The sequence below is a fragment of the Austrofundulus limnaeus genome, unplaced genomic scaffold, assembly GCF_001266775.1.
Source record: "Austrofundulus limnaeus strain Quisiro unplaced genomic scaffold, Austrofundulus_limnaeus-1.0 Scaffold0, whole genome shotgun sequence".
Taxonomy (NCBI): Eukaryota; Metazoa; Chordata; class Actinopteri; order Cyprinodontiformes; family Rivulidae; genus Austrofundulus; species Austrofundulus limnaeus.
In genome coordinates, this window is record NW_013952402.1 from 7,922,969 (window position 1) to 7,930,112 (window position 7,144).

Here is a 7,144-nt window from a genome sequence, read left to right on the forward strand (position 1 = left end):
ATATTATATTATATTTTCATGCCATCTCTGTGACTGAATGGGATTAGTGGGTAGCTCCAATGTGACTTAAAAGTGCTACCGTGAAACAGGAAAAGTTGTATAAATGAAGTAAAAGATTCCAAAAATATTTTTAGGTTCTGGATTAACTTGTGTGACCTCTTCTGTAAAGACCAAAATGTTTTTGGCAGCATTGAGGTCTGTGTGTAAAACTGTATCAGTAAAAAACAAAAATCTGTTAAATGCAATAGCCACAAGCCACAACAAAACATTTTGAAATAAATACACAAGAAACAACAATAACACCTGAAATTAGTTGTTCAATAAATCTATATTTTTGTCCTTTTTACTGTTCATTCTGCAAATGAAAATACTTGAGAATAAACTTAAATAAACTATCTTCTTCTGTTTGTAAGAATCTTATAAGTGTATTATCCCTAATACTAACTTCTCCAGTGTCATTGTTCACAGACATGTGAAAACRCCCCTCTTTTGCCCTCCAGCTAATGAAATGAGCTGATGGCCTGTCATTCACCACTGTGATGTGACATACTTTCAGATGTACGGCTTGTAATTACGCTCAAGTGGCAAATGAAGCACAACAACTGCCATACTTTCAGAAGCTATTGACGCAGTCATTCAAATTTCATCACAATCAATAATTTACAAGTATATGTGCGCACCGGAGATCATGTTGCCCCATTTGTGTCAAACTTGTAGGAAAACCACTGAGGAGAAGATGACAAATGATCAATTAGAGGGAGACCACTGTATCCTTTTACTCCTTAACAACTACTACTGTCGGAGCTGGAATATTAACAGCAGTAATGTAAAACTGATGGTGTCTTAACTTTGTAACACGAGTTGCTCATTTAAAGTTGACTTATATCTGTATTAAAATCTTTAGGGTAGCTTTGCTTGTGGATAATGTGTGTCACCTGAGAAAATAAATTCTTGGAAATTTCTTTGACAGGTTGAATGTGTGTGTTTTCCTTGTACAGCATCATTTATTTGAAGAATGGACACCAGATGGCGCCCACAGATCAGATCTGGAATAGGTGCTTCACGTGGCCAAAGTTATCACAAGCAGGTTAGTGTGCTGCACAAATTCATTGCTCTGGATTGCACAAATTGGAGCTGTCACTGTGTATAGACGGGGATTGCTCAGTGTGCACCATTCTGGGAGGAACACGACAAGGCCAAAGTCAAGCTCATCAGTATATAACTGTGGCCATCACACCACAACAGTACATCCCTCTCTTACAAGCCTGTCCGTGCTAATGTTATTTTATTGCATTTTAATTATGCTCGGGTTTCTGCTGAGGCCTGGGCCTCTTTAATAATTTAAACACAGCCATGATGATTTGTGGGCAGCAAAAGAAAAAGTGCGCACACTTCCCAAACCTCTAATTTGTTGCGGTAGTTATGCTTTTGATTCTTCCCATTTGAATTATAGAACCACTAATCTTATCATCTATTTACATCAAAAGGGGAAARAATCCAGAGTGGCCAAAACAATGCTGCCTTTGGACTGAAGGAAAGATTTAGAGCTAAAGGTAGGAATCTGTCTGGAACTTCATTTTCCATTCATGACATGTTCACTTCCAGATACATTAAGTTGTTCTGCTAAAGGGCAGCTGTTCTGCTAATGAGACTAGGATGTGCTATTACTGCAGCCAGTGGGATTGTCTATAGTGTATATGTTGGTTCTGTTTTTGTCAGCCCTAAAATGTATGCAGTATTTCAAATAAATCATAAATGAAACATCTTTTAACAAAAACTGTTCATTTTTTTTAGTGTTTGTTATTTGAAGGTTTGGTGGGCAGCATGGTGGAACAGTAGTTAGAAATGTCACATTTCAGTGAGAAGATCGAATGATTGCCTCCCAGCCTGAGGTCTTTTCTGGGTGGTGTTTACATGTTCTCCCTTGGCATGCATGGGTTTTCTTCAGGTACTTCAGTTTCTCCCCAAAGAATGAAAAAAAAAAAAAAAAACGTGCATGTTAGGTTAATTGGTAACTCGAAATTCATCCCTAGTTGATGGACCTGTGACCTGTCCAGGATGTACCCCGCCTCTCGCACAACGACTGGAGGAGATAAGCAGAACCCCGTGACCCTGAAAGGAAAAGCTGGTTTTAAAAAAATGGATGGATGCATTCGAACACATATCTTAAGGCCTGCGGACCAAATCTGGGCCTTGTTTCCATTTTATCCAGTCCCAAAGGTAATGCTTTAAATGTAAAAAGTTCCATGGCTTCTTTTTTTGTCACTGTATTTAGTGCATTCCTCTCATAACAACGGGCCAGCTTCCAAGCCAAGAAAATTAAGTTTGAATTTTTCAGTAATGTTTGATTTTAGTGTGAAAAAAGTAAGAGAATCTCCTTTACACATCTTTTTCTGTATTTTTTTTCTTATTTTAATGTCAAATAATTGGAGTTTTAGTGAGGGTTTTCTTATTATATCTGATTTGTTTATGATAAAATGTATTTCTAAGAAATAATAAATGGAAAAAGTTGTTTCTAAATTTAATCTTTTCATTATTTGTTAGGTTATACATGTTTTAAATGCTACATAAGACATAATTTGAAAAGGTTATTTGTGTTTCTACGAGAACAATTTGCTATATAGCATTTTCTTTTTCAACAAGTAGGCCTATCGATAGATGTTGGTCCTTGACTTGGACCAAGTTTTGAATTTTCGCCCACTTGTGTAAATGAGTTGGACACACCTGGATTAAAAGGTCTAGCCTGGGCTTTAAAGCTCTATAATACCCATCTAAGTGGTATGAATTGGAAAAACAAGCCCGGGGATAACACCTGTCTGTGAGAAGTTTCCAGTGTTACCCACTTGCTCTGATTCACATTTAAAAGAGCCTGATAAAAAGAAAAAATCCCTTCTCCTAATCGCTTGATTTACAGGCCCTTTTGTGGTGTAACGCTGCACCGAACAATTAATGTGCTCCTCCTTTCCTGAACCAAATTGGAATTTAATTTAAAGAAGGTCTTTAGCYGTTTTGTTGGATTTGGTGTCATTTGTTATGCTTGTGTAAAAGCAACCATTGGAGATCACCCTTCTGGAAAAGCTTTTTAATCCCAGACAAGTGCAGCCATAGTAACAGCAGACGGGAGCCTCTTGGAAGCAGAAGGGTGAAGGGRAGACTTGGAGGAGATTTATTCTTCTTTGACTGAGACTGTTTCTTTCTTGAGGTCTCCTGCTCCACGTGGAGCATTTTGAAAAAAAAAAATAAAAAGAGCCGAGAGGTGGTGGTGGGGGGAGAGAATAGGATAAAGGAGGTATATATTAAGCTTTTCTTTCCTCTCACCACTTAATTTCCTTGCAGGCGCGCCTTGCACMGTTGTAATGAATGTAATTGCCGCCTTTGATGAGAATGCTATTATCTGGATCACACTTTACATGGGCAAACAAGACTGGCCCTCCCTCCACCTCCACCGCCCATTTAACTCAGCAGTCAGACTCCCCAATTATGCAAGGAACAAGTGGCTTTTCATAAAAACCAGCGTGYCGCTCTTGATTGGTCAGGCTTGGAGGCAGCTACATGTGAACAAAGGATAGATTAGATGTGATATAGGTACACCAAAACCCCATTTCCTTGATTAATTTCCTGCATGCCTCAAAGAAAGGTTACACTCTTTCCTCGCTGAATTCTATCTTTTATTTAAAGGCAAACTTTCATCATTTGATAAATGCGACAACTCAATGGGGAGACAGACATTTTATTGACCTAAGTTTGACCACTGCTGCCAGGGCTTTAGGAGAGAAGATGCAAAAAAAGAGCTGTATTACTTTAGAATGGCAGAATGGGCTCATTTATTTTGCCATTATGAAAAAAACCTCTTAAAGGGATCCATGATTAGTTGCAACATTAGACTTTATTTAATAAACATATATTTTAACTGTAAATAAAGACTGTAAAAATACTGTAGGATGTTCAGTTTTTATAATTTTTAAACTAAAAGTTTAAAAATATATTACATGGACGGGGCCATTTTAATAACACGCAAAGCATTCTGGGTAAATGATGATGTGGATAGGTCCTTGGTGCGAGGMTGCTAGMGAGCTATATCCACCCTGAAGGTTAATCTTGGACAATATCTGATGATCGAGTATTTTAAATGAAACTAGATAGCATTGACAGAGAGGAGAAGGTAGAAACGATTCAGTCTGTAACTGAAAATGTGGATGGAGGACAACAGAGCTGCTTCATGGAAGAAGAACCTCAGCTTAGCCTGTAAGCCTTTGCGCTAGCGCCGACGCTATCACCATATGTATTAGCTCAGCGCTACACATTCTCCTCTCGTCACTGAGGTCCTCCGTCCACATGACAGAGAGGGGAACGCAAAAATGACTCCGCCTGCAACTGAGATGGAGGACCTCAGTTTAGCTTGTTTGTTGAGCTAGCGCTGAGCTAATACATATAAGGCAATATAGCCTCGGCGCTAGTGCAAAGGCTAACAGGCTAAGCTGAGGTTCTTCTTCCATGAAGCAGCTCTGTTCCTCCATCTATATTTTCAGTTACAGGCTGAGTCGTTTCTACCTTCTCCTCTCTGTCAACGCTCTCTGGTTTCATTTAAAAGAGTTGATCATCAGATATTGTCCAAGATTAACCTTCAGGGTGGATATAGCTCGCTAGCAGCCTCGCGCCGAGGACCTATCCATGTCATCATTTACCCAGAATGCTTTGTGTGTAAATAAAGTTGCCCCATCCGTGTAATATATTTTTAAACTTTTAGTTTAAAAATGATGAAAACTAAACATCCTACAGTATTTTTACAGTCTTTATTTTACAGTTAAAGTATATGTTTATTAAATAAAGTCTAATGTTACAACTAACCTTTAATTCTTCAATATTATTCTGCCCTTGAGCATCAGCTCATTTTTTTCATGCTGACTTTTTCCACCTTAATCTCGCTTTGCTTTATACACATGTTTACTACGCATCCTCTTTGTCTCTCTAAACCCACCTCTCCCACCGCCACCCCACACACTCACAGGTGCACTAAGCGCCTATTTCACAGTGGAGGCGAGCAGATATGATGAGACTTTATGACGCAAAGCGCAATAAAGCTGCTGTCACCTCAGGAAGTCTAAGCATGCTCCCCTGACTGTCTTACATCTGAAACACAACTCAAAAAATTAAAAAAAAAATCACCCACACACACAAACACACACATACACACACACACACCCCTCAGTCTGGCTCTGACAAACCGACATGATTCTGTCCAATATTCCCAACAGGATGAAATATCAGGAACAATCAAATAGACTGTCACAAGTGACAAATTATACTATTACTCCTCAAAGATTGTCATCCTTGAAATCTATTCATAGCCATTTCATCTTTATCAATGAGTTATTATTCCTCTAAGCAGGCAATTCCCCTGTGATATATTGGTAATCAATTCATCTGACTGTGGAGCTTTTAGCATGGCTGCRAGCAATCAGCAGGATTCACTTACATATGTATATCCAACACTAACTCTCTGTGTTTTTATTTTAATTCATTTTTTTTTCTGAGTGTGATGAATGCTGGGTGCTCGACCACCTGCCTCTTAAAGGTTTTATACCATCAGAAACAGGTTGCCATACGGACCCGGTCACGGCTCAGAAAGAATTGGCCAATATTTTTTGACTGAAGTGGCATTTTAGCAGAATTTATTTGATGGTCCCGCTACCAAAACCACGGACCACAAATAAAGAAGATGGTATAATAGCTTGTGACTGGCCAGCTAGCTCCCAACTTGAAATGAAGTGTCCAGTTGTGAATTATCGTGGCCAAACGTCATTTGTACAGCCTGAAAAGTGGGGACATTTTTCTGCCTTGTCAYTCTCTGGCCATAGCTCATCGCCCTGAATGATGCCTCTGAACGCACAGTTGCCCTAAATAGGAGCATTACACTTGTGCCGTGAGAAGGCAGGTAATGGATAAGCCTGTCTATGGGAAGATAATATAAAGCATCCACTGGGACATCCTTAAACACTCCTGGGTAACATGAACGTTCAGAAAAGCTGCAACTTTGCTTAATAGTGCTCGTGATTACAATGCAAATTAAAACAACATTGGATTTTTCTTCAGGGCTTCAGCAGATGATTAAGTCTTTAAAATAGTTCACTTCGAGAATTTAATTTTCAGATGGTAAAACAGATAAATGTAATAAAAAATGCACATTTGTACTATCATATACTGTCCAATAAACCAAAAATATTGTGCTCAAAGTCCTTTATAATAATTTACAAGAAACAAAACAATAATAAAACATTAATTAATAAACAGATAAAACCTTTGCCGAGTTATGTTTTCCAATGTTATTATTCCAGAATTTGTCAGTCTTTTGTTGTTCAAAATATTTTAATTGTTCATGTCTCATATAAAACAGCTTTAGTATGTTTGTTATTAAAAGACAATAAGTGAGTTAACTTGACTGCATCCTGGCTGTCATCCTGAYCCGACAGATTAATAAATACAAGTGTGGATTATCAGACTTCCAGAAAGTACTAWCTAAGATCTGGACAACAAAATAAACCATGCTTGCAAGAGTGATTAAACAATTTTCAGAAACTAAAGTACAACAGTTTTGATTGAGAAAAAAAGTCTTTCCATTTCCTTGATCTGATCTGTCTGAGTATTGAGTTTGACTAAAGAGTGGTTTGCATTGGTCAGTGGGTCTATTGTTAGAGGAAGTTTTAGATTAATGAGGTCTCTGCTCTTTGAGTTATTGATCAAAAGCAATCAGGCCAGGAACGATTTCCCATGCTCCTTTGCTGTAATATTAATAATATATCAACATCATGAGCAAAACTGTTCACTGTTTTGCACTGAGCATCCTGAAAAAAAAGAAAAGAAAAAAAAAAATCCTTAGAGCTCAAAGAAATGCAAAAGACACTTTTAATGATATGTTTAAATTTTTGTAAGGATTTTCCTGATTACATATTGTATTATTCAAAAAAACTTTTTTTTTCTTTTGAGGAAAAACCTAAAAAGGTAAGCTTAGACACGCTGCTATTTCCACAGTTCAGGGCATAAAACAAATTCTAAATAAATGTGAGAATTGTTTGCAAAAAATGCAGTCTTAAATTACAAAAACATCACTTTTAGTTCTTTATAAATTTGAGAAGTAGTTTTAAAT

At 37.6% G+C, this 7,144-nt stretch overlaps 1 long non-coding RNA gene across 1 annotated transcript in view; it reads left to right on the forward strand.

Moving 5' to 3' along the window:
• The first annotated feature begins 1,490 nt into the window (after positions 1 to 1,490).
• Positions 1,491 to 7,144, forward strand: part of LOC106513070 (uncharacterized) — a 17,231-nt gene continuing 11,577 nt past the window's right edge. Inside the window, exons 1-2 of the long non-coding RNA XR_001309750.1 lie at positions 1,491 to 1,553; positions 1,795 to 2,220. This is a non-coding gene — a long non-coding RNA (uncharacterized LOC106513070). The remainder of the gene's footprint in view (positions 1,554 to 1,794; positions 2,221 to 7,144) is intronic.